The sequence below is a fragment of the Nipponia nippon genome, unplaced genomic scaffold (assembly GCF_047370975.1).
Source record: "Nipponia nippon isolate SJK-2023a ecotype South Korea unplaced genomic scaffold, ASM4737097v1 scaffold_9, whole genome shotgun sequence".
Taxonomy (NCBI): Eukaryota; Metazoa; Chordata; class Aves; order Pelecaniformes; family Threskiornithidae; genus Nipponia; species Nipponia nippon.
The window spans coordinates 40,129,649-40,144,539 of NW_028262413.1; positions in this window are offsets into that span (position 1 = coordinate 40,129,649).

Genomic DNA, 14,891 nt, shown 5'->3' on the forward strand with positions numbered 1-14,891 from the left:
ATTCAAGCTGAGGGGAAGCCATGATGTTTCATTTTAAAGCTGAATACTGGTTTTTTGAGCTGTTTTATTAGGATGCCTTGTGCCACATAAGTTAAATGGCTACTATCAAAGCAAACTTTATCCAAAACCTCTGTGCCTTGTGGCTTTGCTTTTCTGAGGTATTCTTTATGTAAGAGGGGTTGTTTATTATTATTATTATTATTATTATTATTATTATTATTATTATTATTATTATTATTATTCTTTGCCCAGTTAGATACGACTTTATTCACAAAACTTTACGGCCGTTTTGGATTAGCTTTTGATCTTGCCGTCTGAGCTTTGATTTATTCATGAGAATAAGGACTAGCTTGACTCATGTATTTCGCTACAGGTGATGCCAGGTGAACAACTGTGTACAAAAAAGGCCAGCATATGATGAGGAGACTTCAGGGCCAGCACTAACAACCGTACAGAAACAAAGTGCTTAGAGAGAGCTGAGGACTTGGTCATATGTTTTGTTGTGTGGGAATTCAAAATAGGGGGAGGAAGTAAAAAGCAAGAGTTTGGATGCAAAATATAGGCTCCCATCCAGCACAGCCACAGATAGATGCCAAGCTTTGTCCTCTCGGGCTCTCTGGAGTTGCTGGAACTAATTGGTATAGGAAAAGCAAGTGAGCTTTGAAGGCTTTTGGGGCTTGAGGCAACAAGCGTCCCCAAACTTCGTATCTCGCAAATCACATTTCAATACATTGTGGAGCCGTTCCCTCCTGCATTCACTCCAGACCGCCCTTTTGGCTACAGCTGCGGCGGGAAGGGATGAGGGAACTATTTAATGTACTGTATCATTGGGAACAAGAGGAGCTGGCGCTTTGTTTCTTGCCAGCCTCTCCTGGGTCAGGCGGAGATCATCACAGGCTCGTCGGCCAGGCTGGGGGAGCCGCAGGACCCTGGCTGATGCAGATAGCTCTTAACATTTGGCTGGTGGGGATAGTAAAATAATATTTATGTACATTGTCTCGAGAATCGCAGAGCTAAATAAATGTGACAGCTTTCGTTTGACATCCCCAACCTTGCTGCTGTCGCTCAGGGTTTTTCTTTTTGCCACATAACGTGAAATCACTGTCAGTTTGACAGTATATAGCTGTGTTTCTGAAGCACAAAGGTTAGGGGGTTGGTAGGTGCGTCACAATTATTTACGTTTGCTATGCATAAAATGGCACTTGGGGAGCAAGGCAGGCTGCCAAGAAGGAGAGGAATCGGGGCTATCTGGTTGCTCTCTTGTATCTCTCCATGCTGGGTTGTCAGGGTAGGATTTATAAAAGTTGCTTCAAAACAGTATCATCTTTCCTCAAATGGACATGCCCCCATCTGTTGCAGTGGATGCCATTATTGCTATTCTCATGACAAAGCGTCTATCAATCTCTACTTTGTTTATAAACAAATCTGCCTGTCCTACATAAGAAATGGATAGGCTAAGAAAAAATACCATTACCAAAGGAATAAGTTAATTATATTTCAGGATCTCAGCAGGGAATGCTATCTCAGAGTATTCAGTAAGATATGACCAGTGGAGTTATAATTAAAAAATGTCCCCAGGGAGGAACTTGTAAATTATTTACTGTAAGGGGCTTTTCCAGGCTCTTTTAGTTTAATTACACACTCTGAAAGAGAAAGGCCTCAGAAACAAATTAACTGAGGGGTTGAAATGGCTTTGTTAAAATCATGTTCACGGCTAAGCAAGTGGAAGACCGTGAGCAAGGTTCAAATATAGGACAAATCTTTGGAAGCTGGCATTACTCATGGTTTAAAAATCATATGGAAAGCACCAAAATGTCCGCGCACAGAAAATGCAATCACTGGTTTTGTCCAGTATTCCCACTGGCCTCAGAAGACTTTGTATGTAGTCCAGATCTGACAATGCCTCATGTCCTCATTGCCATTTGCTTTGTGGGGAGAGGAACCGACTTCTGTGGGCTTTTTGATAGGGTATGGATGAAGTCCTAGCAGAGGGAGATGCAAAATTAGAGGTGATCAAGAGGCAGAATAAGAGGATGCTGGGACAGTATGAGTTTTCCATCGCTTTCACACCAGCTATGTCATTTTAGCTCAAAACAGCCTGGTGAACCCTCAGTGGAAGGTGGGCTGAATGTGGCCCTTGGTGCCGAGAGACAGGCACCCATGCTGTTAGCGGTTGTGTCCTTTTGAAATGCATGGGTGAAACCTGACTTGTTTGCCCTCCCACGTGAAACACAGCTTGAGTATTTGCTACTGAGGTTGGTCCCTGGAGTTGGCCTTTTCTGGAAGACAGCTGGTGTGATCTCTGGTCAGATGTGGAGAATGGAAGTCAGGAGGCCAGCGCTCTTCCCTCATCTCAGCCACTGACTCATTGCTTGGCAGAGAGGGAGGCCTTATCTAATATCTGTTTGCTAAGGAATAAGACAGCCAGTAATACTATATCTGCTTGCCTGTTGATGCCAAATTCTATGTATGTAATGGCCTTTCAGCTGCTGTTGTCCTTGCATTTATTTCTTTCTGAAAAAAACCACATCTGCTGTGGCACCTTAGCAAAGAGCCAAGTGGCTGAGCAGAGCAGACAGCCAGGCACGGCGTCTGGTGTCTACGTGCTGTTAGCCCATATACATGCATATAGCATTTCTCTTTTCCTTGACTCTCCTTTTTGTTTCAAATTTATTGCGCTTACGTATCTTGCTTAGATGGAAACTGCACCAGAGTTAAGTCTCTCTGCCCCCCGCATGTGTACAGTCTTCAACACATGCCATTTGATTATAGCCTGAGGGTACCGTTATCATGTCCTAAACAGTAAGTTCTCCACCTTCAGGCAAACTATCAGAAAATCCGCAGATGAAAGCTGCTTTAGTCATTCATCAGGCAGATGAGATCTCTGCTTTTATTTTGTTATAGTGTAAACCCGCTGCTTAGTTTTCTAGTCTTGCTGAAAACTACTGAATCATAAAAATGCTTGTAGCAAATGCCGGCTCGTCTGTCACCAGAATAATACATTAAATGGCTTATCAACTCCAAGAGGAGACTACAATACTTTTGAGATGATTTGGATACATAGTTAGGGAACAAAATATGTTGACAGCTTTAGAATTGTCTTGATCAGTAGATTTTATTTGGTATTTTACTATAGCGTATCCAGTAGTACTTGGGGAGGAAAGAGAAGACATCCCTAAATTTCTGCAAATGTAGCTTACGGATGGGGAAAAACACAGAAGAAGAGTGGAGTAGAACATTAATGTAAAACAAAGGACTGCTCTTGAAAGGGCAGAACTGTAAGGTTTGAATAGTCTCAGCAGAAGTATTGCTATTTATTAGGAGTGGTGAGTCCATATCAACCTTTATGGAAAAGTACTATAGACTATAATAAAGCTGAATACTTTTCTATAGCCTTTTGTTATCACCTTGTCAAATTTAATAAAAAATGACTAATAAAGAAATTCTATTAGAATGGCTAAAAAAATTACTGGAAAGGATCTTTTACTGTTAAATAGTTTAGATTCATAGAGTGATTGTTATTAGACCATATTAAAACGTATATGACTTTTTCATTCTGGATACAGCTAGAAAACATAATTACAGATAACTATGAAGGGCCTTCGCTATTGTTGCCTTTTCCGTGAGTGAGCTTCCCTGGCTGGTTTGCTCTCTATCTCTGCCACCCTGCGTGCCCGGGGTAAGTCAGAGTGGAGCTAGGGACTGCCTGGGACTGACCCAGGCAAGACAAGGCAGGGATGAAATGGTCACACGTATATACTTTGGCTGGAGTAAGATGGCACGGGGTGTAACAGGGGTAGGGGAGGCAGGTAGCATCTCTGACCACGCTGGTTGAGGGCATCGGTCCAAAAATCTCATCTGACAGAGCAAATTACCTTCAAGGCACACTAGCCGATTGCAAACCCCTGCTTCAGGTGCGCTGATGGTGAAGGACAAGGCTGCCAACCCTTACCAGCTGTGAGGGCTTCGCTTCCCCGGGGCTGGCCCCGGAGAGCAGCTCGCTCCCTCCAGTCCTGCCAGAGAGCAGTGGGAATCTCTTCCCCGGGAGGCCCCTGAGGCTTGTGCAGCTTCGTGTCCAAGGTGGCATGTCAGGCAGGGATGCCAAGAGAGAAGGAAACCGCTCCATTTTCTTTCTTTAAGGTCTGTAGTAGGATCAGGCTGTGCAGAGGCTCTGACAGCTGCAGAGGCCAGACTTTGCTTTTCAGTCCTAAAGGTTTTGCCTCATTTCTGGGGTAGGGATGGTCTGAGGTCCCCTGGGAACATCCCTCTTGGAGCCCACCAGCCCTTTAATACAGACTGGGACAAGAGTAAAAAAATCTCAAGAGAAAGCAGGTAAACTTAACAAGAAGCAAGAGCTGAGGTGAGAATTTGGGGAGGTTTAGATACAACCAAATCACGTTGGAAAAAGGGAAAAAGAGATTACCCTCTGCGAGCTGAAATGTGGCAGGTGGCTTGGTGGGAGGCGAAAGGGCTGAGCTCAGACCTCAGCAGCCACCCTCCTGTGGACGCCTCGCAAGAGCCAGTGGCCAGATGCAAACTGCTCTTTTACAACCGTGATAAACAAGGGCTAAAAAAGCAACTTCGCAGCTTGTTAGCTGGGAGAGACTCACTTCCCGGAGACTTTGGCTTCCTAAACTGGTAGGGCTTTTATAGACTTCATCTGCTGTAATGCTACCGGCGCACTGCTGTCTCCCTAACACGAAACGCTCATGTATGAACACTGTTGTTATAATAAATTAAGAGTAGTGGGAAAGGCCTTGGAAGTTAGCCATAAATCTATCTGGTGGTAAACGCCAGCGAGCAGCAGGGGCTCAGCTGTACATCATTAATAAAGATGTTGAAGAGGTGCAGGCGGCATGTTGCTGTGGATATTGTTACTCAGGTCTCCACCGCAGCAGAGCTGAGATTTGATACGCACAGGACAATCAGTCAAAAACTCTCTGCTGTTGTAAAAATGATGCAGGTTACTGTTGGTAAAAGCTGTTGTTGGAGGCAAGGTTACTGTTTTGCTTTTATTTAAAGAAAGAAAAAGAGTCCAACTCCATTTTTCAACATAATACAAATTGCTGAAGAAATTCCCCAGCTTGCTGAACAGTGCTATGAACACTTTGTTTTACATAATTTGCACCAAAATTAAAGTGAGGTTTAAAGCTCTTTAGGGCACTGGTCTTGGCTTTGTAACCACAGTCTCCAGCACAACGGGTCTCTGGCTGGGGGTAGTACCAGCACAATGCAGATTATTAAAGAGGGAGAATAAAGAGGCAAGAGGAGAGTATTTTAGAGCAAGAGGCTTAAATCTGGTTTTGAGTACGGGCTGTGGAGCAGCAGCAGGACCAGTCAGGCCATTTTCTCACCACTTGAATAGTTCAAAACACAGCCTGGATATATAATTTTATGGCTTTGCCTCTCTTTTTCCCTGATGAGTACCCAAATTTTTGGAATAACGGTATCCTCCTACAATGTTTGTAGGATACTCTATGGTGCATGGACAGAAACTGTGAGGGGTACGGCGGGTGTCCTGCCCAGTGTGGCACCCAGAAATGAGATGTTTTTCTCTCGGGACAGCAGGGAGAGGATTGCAGCCGTCTGGGCATCGCGGCAGGGGAATGAGGAGCTGCAGGGGTGAATGGCCAGGGAGGAGGGAAGGGACCAGCTCTGCATCGGGGGCTGTGACAGACTCATCTCCTGTCAATTGGGAGACTTTATATACAGAGCCATGGGGAACACAAGTATTTGTGGATTTTTGGGGGAAAACAGAATGTCAATTAGATTTTAAAGCTAGCGTTTGGCTAAAATTAGAAGCCATGGGCCTGATATGCTGTAGGCTGTGACAGGAGAAGTGGCTAATTGCAAGCGAGTTTCCACCCAACTTGATTATTGTTGTGACACACAGATCATTAACATGATGGTCTAAACATGAAACAAATTGTTTAAATATTAAACTGTCAAGTCCTTCCTCTGATCTCTAAATCACTACCTAAAGTAGGGGGGATGTGTGTGTAAAAAATGAGGTTTGGGCTCTGCCACTGTCTGATGCCACGTTGCTCCCCGTCAGCATGGCGATTGCTGTCAGGAGCCTGTGAAATGGCATTTTCAATCATCTGCTTTGTTTGCAGATATATTTAATAACTGATCACACACACTCTCTTCTGCAAGCTCTCACACTGCTGCCTCCCACATGCCTCCTTCTCCCTCGGGTCTCCAGCATGACTGGCCCTGCCCAGAGATTTGGGGCATTTGGAGCAAGGGAGATGGGGATATTCTGCTGTGGATCCAAGTGGGAACTGTCCAGCCGTGAATACCGACAGTATCCGACTGCCATACCGGCACAACAGGGCGGCCAGCGAGGAGCAAGTCATGTTGCAGCAGGTCATGCAGGAGCTGGTTGTCCTGGAAGAAGAGCCTTTGGAGCAGCTACAGACAACTTCTGTGCTTCCAGGTAAAACGTCTCCTTTCCTCCTGGATCTGCAAGATCCATGGGTTTGGGAAGATGCCCTAACTGCCAGTTCATGCACTTTCAAACATCTGCCTTCCAGTAGAGGAGGAGGCCACCACAGACAGCCCTCCCTCTGATGCAGGAGGAGCGTCGGAAGGGTGAGCAAGCTCTGCGCTATTTTCCCATTTTCTTAGTCCTTAGCCCACGAAACAACACAAACATCCCCTTGGTGCTCAAAATACAGTAATGCACTTCCCAGAGAGGAAGAATTTGGTTGTATCTATCTGAGCAGCCCGCTTCTTTGCAAGGTCTCCGCAATGCTGTTGCTCCGTAAGGTGGCTTTTGCTCAGTGTCACCTTAAAGATGGGACAAGAGAGGTGTAAGCACACTAAGCTCCCATCATTTACAGTTCTGCCCGGCTGAATTTTATTTCTCAAATAGCTGTTGTGCCATGCAAAAGGCGGTGTGCATAAAAGACCCGGTATAGAAACTGTTTTGCAAGAGAACAATACTCTTGGGAGAAAAATACACGCATATTAATGACATTCAACCAAGGGATTATTAAAGGCAATGAGCGCAGGGCACTTATTTAGGAAACTATTTGTTCAAGGAGGAGGCTCTAACAGCTTTGGCTTCATGGTTTCCTTTCTGCGTAATACATAAGAGTGCAGGCAGCCAGCTCTTGAATTCACGGGTCGTAACCCTATCAGCTGAAGAGCTTGAGTAGGACCGATTTAAAATGAGTCCTAGCACTGTTCTGCCTTTCCCCAAGACCACAGCAAAATTAATCCACCACTAAAGTTTGTCTCTGTCTGGAGCTAGAAAATACAAATAGAAAGTGAAATTTGTGCTGATAATTACTTTGACAGCCGTCACACGTGCATGTTGTAAAGGATCAGCACAGACACAGCTTCCAATATGACGATAGCCCGTGGTAATAGCTATGATTAAGAGGAAGCTAATTGGAATGCATTACACATTCAGTCCCCACAGTTCACTGTTCTTTAAGCGAATTTGCATTTGGGAAGAGAGCCTTATTTTTAATATACATGGGTAGTGTTGCCTGCAGACTTCCATTGATTTACATGATAGCCATTTGTACCAAAGCATTTTCTTCGGTAGCTCAGCAAATACAGCAGCTTTCTTTAACACAGCAACAAAACTTAGAAAAAGATTTGTCCTAGTTCTCCTTACAGGCAAGCATGTACAAAAATACCAAGAAATACTTAGCAGGAACAGAGATTTTAAAGGTTACCTAAGGAATTTTGTCCAATGCTACTTTTTTAGAATTGCCTCGAACACTACCTGCTGTCAGTGTAATACGTAGAATAATGGAATGAGGCTACGTAGGTCTGTTTCTTACACAGACATCCCAAAACCAGGCTCGGAATGAGTTAGATGCTTTTGAATAGTACTTTGATTTCTAAGTCACGTAAGTATTTGCAGTTTTACCCAGTATCGAGTTGCACATGCAAACAGACTAGTTTCAAGCAGCACGAACATATTCAAATTCTTTTCCGCTGGAGGTATTAATCCACATATGGGTATTCAATTACTATTAGAACAAACTGTGCAACTGCACTAGAATCAGATAAAAACATGCAAAGCAGGTAGCTTGAGGCTCATTTATACTAAAATTCCTCTAGGTGTTTGAAGAGACTTTGTAATGTCAGTATACTCCCACCTGAGTGTATTCTTTATTGTGAGCATTGTGAAGTGGCCTTCTTGGATGCAAAAGTTGGATCTGAATATATTCACTTCAAGGATGCAGGGGTTTTTTTCTCTTAAGTAAAAAATGACCAGAGAGGAAAAGTAACCTAATTATTTTCTTTCTTTCAAGAAATTGTGGAATTTATAGAGTGAGAATTTGTGAAAAAATAAATTAAAACCTGTATTATCCCCTTCTTATTTTCTCCTGCTCATCCTTTATCCTTTCTTGTCCTTGTCGTCATTCCCCCCTCTCCCTCTCCACGTTATCATCCTTGCTCTCCTTATCAGCATTATTACTTTTGTTGGCATCCAATTCAAAAGCCTGCCATCCCATCATGGGTTTATATTTTTCAGGGCGGAGGTTTTGGATAGAATCCCACCTTTTGGGGACCCACAGAGATGCATCAAAAAAAAAAGCAGATAAGAACAGTAAGTCTATAAATCTCCACATCTATAAATCTTAAAATGGATTACTGATGACAGTGACTCTTTAATGGAAAGAGTGACAGTCCATGTAGACAAAAGGCAGTGTAATTCATGGAGGCTATTAAATTTGAGAGGCCTTTTCATTCTCATTTGTCTTTCAATGTTATGTGTCGATTCCTGGGAGATTATTCTCTGGGGAGAGATGTGCCCTACTCATCAGAGCCTGAAAAGCGCCTGTGTTTATTTGTCTGGCATTTGCCATGGTGGGTAATATATTTTTTCCTCCTGCACCAGGGTGGAAAACCCGCAGCACTGGTAGGGGCTGGAGAAGAGGGCACCCAACTGGCTGCCCTGCTCGTGACATGTGAGAGCCTCCTGGTTGCACCCACTGTGTTTTTAGGGTTAAAAACGTCTGGAAACCCATCACAGGGCAGTAGGACACCCATGGCCAAGTCTTCCACATCCACAGCTGGGATGTGGCTGTGCACAGACAGCCCCTTCGCAGCATGGCACGACTATCACAGGACAGGGGTCACCTTCGCTGCATGGGATGTTTTCTGGGTGGCTGTTTTCTGGGAGCTCCTCTGCCGCAGCTTTGCAGTGGGACTGAGGTCTTGGCTGAGAGGTCAAGTCCCTACAGAAATAAACACCCAGCAAAAGCAGTTTGTGGTTTATAAATACTAATGCATCAGAGTAAGAGTGCAGAACAGCGAGCGGGCACCGGGGGCATTTACATCTAAAAGCACTCGCTTTGCCAAGGTTGCATTCCTTCATTTTGATCACAGATTACGAAGTTACTGTGCAACGTGTTCCCAGGGGAAACTAAAGGCCATCTGAGTTTCATCAAGAAATGAGTTGCTTCTTTGACTCCGAAGAGGCCGGGAACAGGATGGTTTCACTCCACGGAGCAGGAGGATTTACTGTAACGCGCTCATTTCATGCAGGTGATTGACTGTTACTGCTGCCTGCGACAGCCTGAAATCTGTTGCCTTTGCGTCCTTGCTGTTAGTACAATTGTTCATTCAGGGACTGAGACACCCTCGGCGCATCCAATTCCTCCCTGTACAAGTGGATGCGATCCCCATCAAAATCAATTGACTGAAGTCAGACCCTGCATCTTCAGTTGCTAAGGAAAGAAAAATCAGTGTTGCTCATGAGAAGACCGCTGGTGCAGAAAGTCACTTAGCACTAGCAGCTGCTTTATGGCAGCAGAGCCTGGCAGAGGAGATTCAGAGATGCGATCAGAGGCTGGAGCAGGATCCTATATTACGTAGGAGTCTTGGGGACATGGATGGGAAGAAACCTTGAGTAGAGGGTTGCTTCTTAACAGTGTGTGGAAAATTCCCCTTTGATTCTGAAGGAAAGTCCGTGTGGGTTATTTATTTGTTTCCTTATTTATAAAGTTAGAAAGATCAAGGACCTTGCTGTCAATCTACAGAGATCTGGATCCATACCCTCTCACTGCAGCCAGGGAGCTGACAGGGGCTCCAGTGCTCTAAATTACTTATTACCTAATTAGCTAATTACTATTACTTATTAGCTTATTACTATTAGCTAATTAGCCCCTGGCTGGCCATTGCAGCAGCCTTGTCTTGCCCATGCCCTGCAGAGATGAAGACCTGCTCACCCCCAGATCTGTGTTCAGCCGAGGTCAGTAGTGGCAACCTAAAACTGCTGCCCTTTCCTATAGGAAGCGGGTGGGTTGGTCTCACCCTGCATACTGGTGCATAGTACCTTTGTCACAACGCCCCACTCGTGTTTTGGCAGCCTTGCTGTTGTTTCGGGGATGAGTCACGGGAGACTGCGCTATCTGGTCGGGTCTAGGAGAGGCTCGGTTTCGGTGCTGAGTCACTGGCAAGGCGGTGTGGGCAGCCTGCGGCTGCGTTTGTATTGTGTCTCCTGATTTACAAAAGACTTTTGCTTATTTTTGCCCATCTAAAAGGTCATGCATCCCTGTGCATCCCTTTACTGATGTTCCTCTAGAACATCTAGCCAAGGATGGGTTTGCTGGTTCGTGGTCCTCGCTGTGTAACATGAGGGTTTTGTCACAGCGCATAACCTTCACCCATGTTATGGCTGCCTCCAGCCTGGCTCTGACACCAAGACAGATTCCACTTTTTCCAAATAAAACCAATATTGTTATTGTTATGTATTATTTATACTGTGGAAAAATATTGAGAGGAAGAAGTGGGAAAAATTAGCTCATTCTTTCTAGAATCTGTGAGCAGCTGAAAGACAAAGAATATAGAATTAAAAAAAAAAACCCGCAGCTAATTTTGGAGCATGTTTCATCTTCACAAGAGACACTCATTTTGTAGCTAATTCTTTGTAAACCTTTATTCCTTTTGTTGCGAGTTTGGTATCATTTTTCATTATACCAAGTTCAATGGAAGAAAAAAAGGGAGCGATGGTTTGAATTATTCCTCATCCCCCCCATCCAACAAGAAAAACTTGGGTTTGAAGATCACTTTTTAATATGCAAGGATCCAGCCAAGGACGCCCTTGCTAATCTTTCAAAATGCAGCATTGTGCTCCTTCAAAGTATTAAAAGCTGCTTGGATTTTGACTGAATGTGTAACCCTGTATTACATTTCCAATGGCTAACAAGACAGAACTTAGTTATGAAGACTAAAATATAGAAAATATAAATCAGCAGCCTGGAATGAACATTCATTCTCTTTTACTTTCATTAAATCCGTTTTAAACTAACTTTACCATTTATCTTTCATGAGATTTTCATTACTTTCCCATCCATTGAGGACAAGATGGAACGGTCAGTTTTATTGTTCATTTGTCTAATCTTCTCTTCACTGTGGGTTATGCAGGCATTTGAGTGTGATATTTCACTGCCAGCCCAAGCTAGTGGTTTAGTCTGTGCTGTCCCTTCTCCTCCTTCTGTACTCTGCCTTTCTTGCAGCTGGAAGGAAAAAATATGCAACTTAAAAAAAAAAAAAATCCCTTGCAGTGTTTTTCTAAGCTGGAGCAAATAATGGAAGTAATAAAAATGGCTTTTGTCAGCCCTGTTTCCCTCTAGACATTTGCATCCTTAGTCCATACAGATTTTTCCTAGCTTGAAGTGATCTACTAGTTCTCCTGTCCAAAGATGCAAAGCTACTGCTCTGGATGTCCCTTAGGTTACTGTTTGTGCATAGTTCGTAAGAAAGCTGAAGCTGTGTAGGTCCAGTGGTGTTTCCGGGGCTAAATCCTTCTTACCTCATTTGGGCAAAAAGTTGCGTGAGTTGCGTGGGGATTATCTTGCGTGAATAAAGTAGCAAGGTCTGATTTGGTAATGTCAATGAGATTTCTGACTTTGTCTAAACCATAAATCTTTAATTTTGTTAATGCAGATCTATGAAACCCCTTGCGATGGCTCCTGTTATCTAGAAGATATTTGAAGGACAATAACAGGGTTTATATAAGTCAATTGTACAGTTATTTGTGGGGACTGCACGGTAGCTCTGCTGGAAATAATGGTAATTCTGCAGTTATTCATGTCAACGGAGTGATGTTATTCCCCTATCCCTCTGCAATTAACCTGTGCCACTGCCGTAGCCCAGGAATGGAGTAGGTAGGATACATCGTTAAAGAAAACTATGCATTTTTGGAGGGGTTCCCTTATGGCCGCCAGCCCCCAAATAGTCATTCTGTTTAAGCAAGAGCTGGCTAAGCTTTAGCAGTGAGGATCCATGGGTATTTTTTTGAAACAAAGCTCTGCGTTTGGCTCAGCATTATTGATGGGGTCGCATGTGAGGGAGTCTTACACCGAAGGGAAGAGTAATGGCATAAAGAGAGAGAATGGCAAATTGGCTGGGTGAGAAATTACCTGCATTCAGCCCCGCTGCGTGGAGCGCTTATGGCTGGGTAACCCCTTCATGCTCGGGGCTGGCTGGCAGGGTAAGGCACAGCACCCAGCCCTTCTGTAAAAATACTGGAAAAGCCATTTTTAGTGAAAATCTAAATACTGATATTAGTTAAAAAGGCCAAATCAAGGGGCATAGGCTGTTCCCTACAAGGCAGGGTTGGATTGAGGGTGAAGGTTTGTCATTTGCATCCTTAAGGGATTTTATTAATTTTATTGAAGAACAGGCACCTGTGATTGAAGCGCTAAGAGGCAAAACCCACAGCCGTGAAAAAGGCATGCAGGTCTTGGGAGCCACTCTTCAACCTGAGCACTGGGGGAGAATTTACAGGCGATTAGTCCCTTCAGACGGAGTGAGTTTGGTTAAAACAAAGCATGGCAAGAAGGCTAGATTTGCTGCAGACGTTATTACCAGCAATAATTTCCTCAGCTCCGCTCCTGTTGGCTCCCTCCGCAATAACCAGCTGCCAGAGCGGAGGAGAAGGTGCTGAGCAGTGACATGTGGCAGGGACAGCATGGCAAGCTGGGGGCCTGGGGAACAGAAAGCGGGACAGGCAGCTCCCGGCAGGAGTCTCGGTGGCCTCTTGAAGCCATTTCTGGGCACTGGAGTAGACAGAAATAGGGTTACACAGCTGTGAGGAAAACAGATGATGCTGTTTCTATGAAGACAGATGTGCATTCCCAATGTGTGCTGTTGTTTCTGTCGCAACAGCTGGATTGCGTCCTCATTGCTATTGCTGCACTGAGCTATTGCACATTTAATACGAGGCTTTTAATTCTTTTTATGGAAAGTCTTACCCAGTAATACATCTGCGTGTGTTGGTATTGGGCTGGTTTCCATACAGAGATGCAGTGCTAGATGCTGACGAAGAAAACTGAGATGAAAGGCTCAGTCCCCTCAAGGACACCACACAGGTAGATGGGGTGCAGGCTCTTCAGCCCAGTGAACGAGGAATAAATAACTGTATTTTCAAGCTTGGCAGCTTGTTTCTTATAATTCCTTGAGAGGTAGTAATTAAATATCATCACATTAGAACCAATATGTCCCAAGTAGAGAACAAACTCATACTCGTAATAATGTAGCCATCACATTAAACAAATGAGCTGCTCATTAAAAATAGATGCAAAAGATTCAATTAGATGTAATGCTGTATTAAGGATTTGATGACATGCTGGCTTTATTTCCATTGGTTCTAGGCAATAACAAAACGGGTTTTCATAGTGACCCAAGAGGAATATGTTTCTTTTTTAAATACCCATTTCCTTCTTAATCTTAAAACTACTATTAAGCATGTTTTCCTTTAAGTAAAGGGGGGGGGGGGGGGAAGAAAGAAAAAGAAGCTTTATTGTTTTCTAGCATTCCAGCTGGGTTTAGAGGCATAAAAGAATGAGGGAGCCCAATCTTTATTCTGTGTGCTACCTCTAATATAATTCAGAACGATGTAATAGGGAATCAAATCTCTGTAAGGATGATTATTGAATGTACGGAAAAGGATGATTATTGAATGTACAGAATTTCTTCTAACTGTTATCTGCCTCTCCTATATGTGCACATCATAGCACCAGAATTGCTGTGTGACAGTCGCTTTGATCCAATTCTCCTGACGAAACCCTTGCCTTTGGTCTGTCCTCCCCACCCAGCTGGGCACTGGCTGCAGCTTCAACTTAAACTTAGCAATAGATCTTTCTCTCACAAACTTGTTTTATTTAAACCCTTGTCTGTGGCCCTGCCCCTTGTGTTTTGGAAGCACATTACATTTTGCCAAGCGATCAGGATTACACTTGTTCCATCGCTGCTCTCCTTTCTCCAGAAAGGCTGCCCAGGGGACAGAGCTGTAAATTGCATCCCAGCTCTGTCTTAATCCATCACCTGGACCAAGCAGCAGAGTCCTAGCAAAGACTGAAACAAAATCAACTTTGCTTTTTCCCTGACTCTCTCGCTTAGCTCGCAGTACAGATGCTGTCAACTTTTAATTATGTGTGGGCAGGTTATCCAGTTGCAAATGAACCGTGTTACACCAAAAATAAAACACTCTTATTCCTGTCATTGACCTTTTTCTACATCGTCACTCCAGTTTTCACTAAGACTAATATAGAAAATAAAACAGTTATTGTCACAATCTGATTTACACAATCTGTTCGACTGCGCTTTACTTTATTTGGGTTAGTTCAGCTCCCTCCCCGAGACTGGATAATCACAAGTTGACTGACTATAGTGAGGAAAGGCACATTAAAATTTATAGTTATAAAATAGCCTGATGCAGCGTCTGCTGTAGATGGCAAAATAGATCGGATTGATTGGGCATTTGTCTCTGAAACAGAGGGTGGTTTTGATGTATGTGCATAATTTGTAAGTGAATTTGCTTCTCCCTAGTACTGCTGCGCTTGATGCTGCATAATTAAGAATTTCATCACCAATCTGAAAAGTGCCCTTCGTTTTAGAGTGTGGTTTGATTTCAC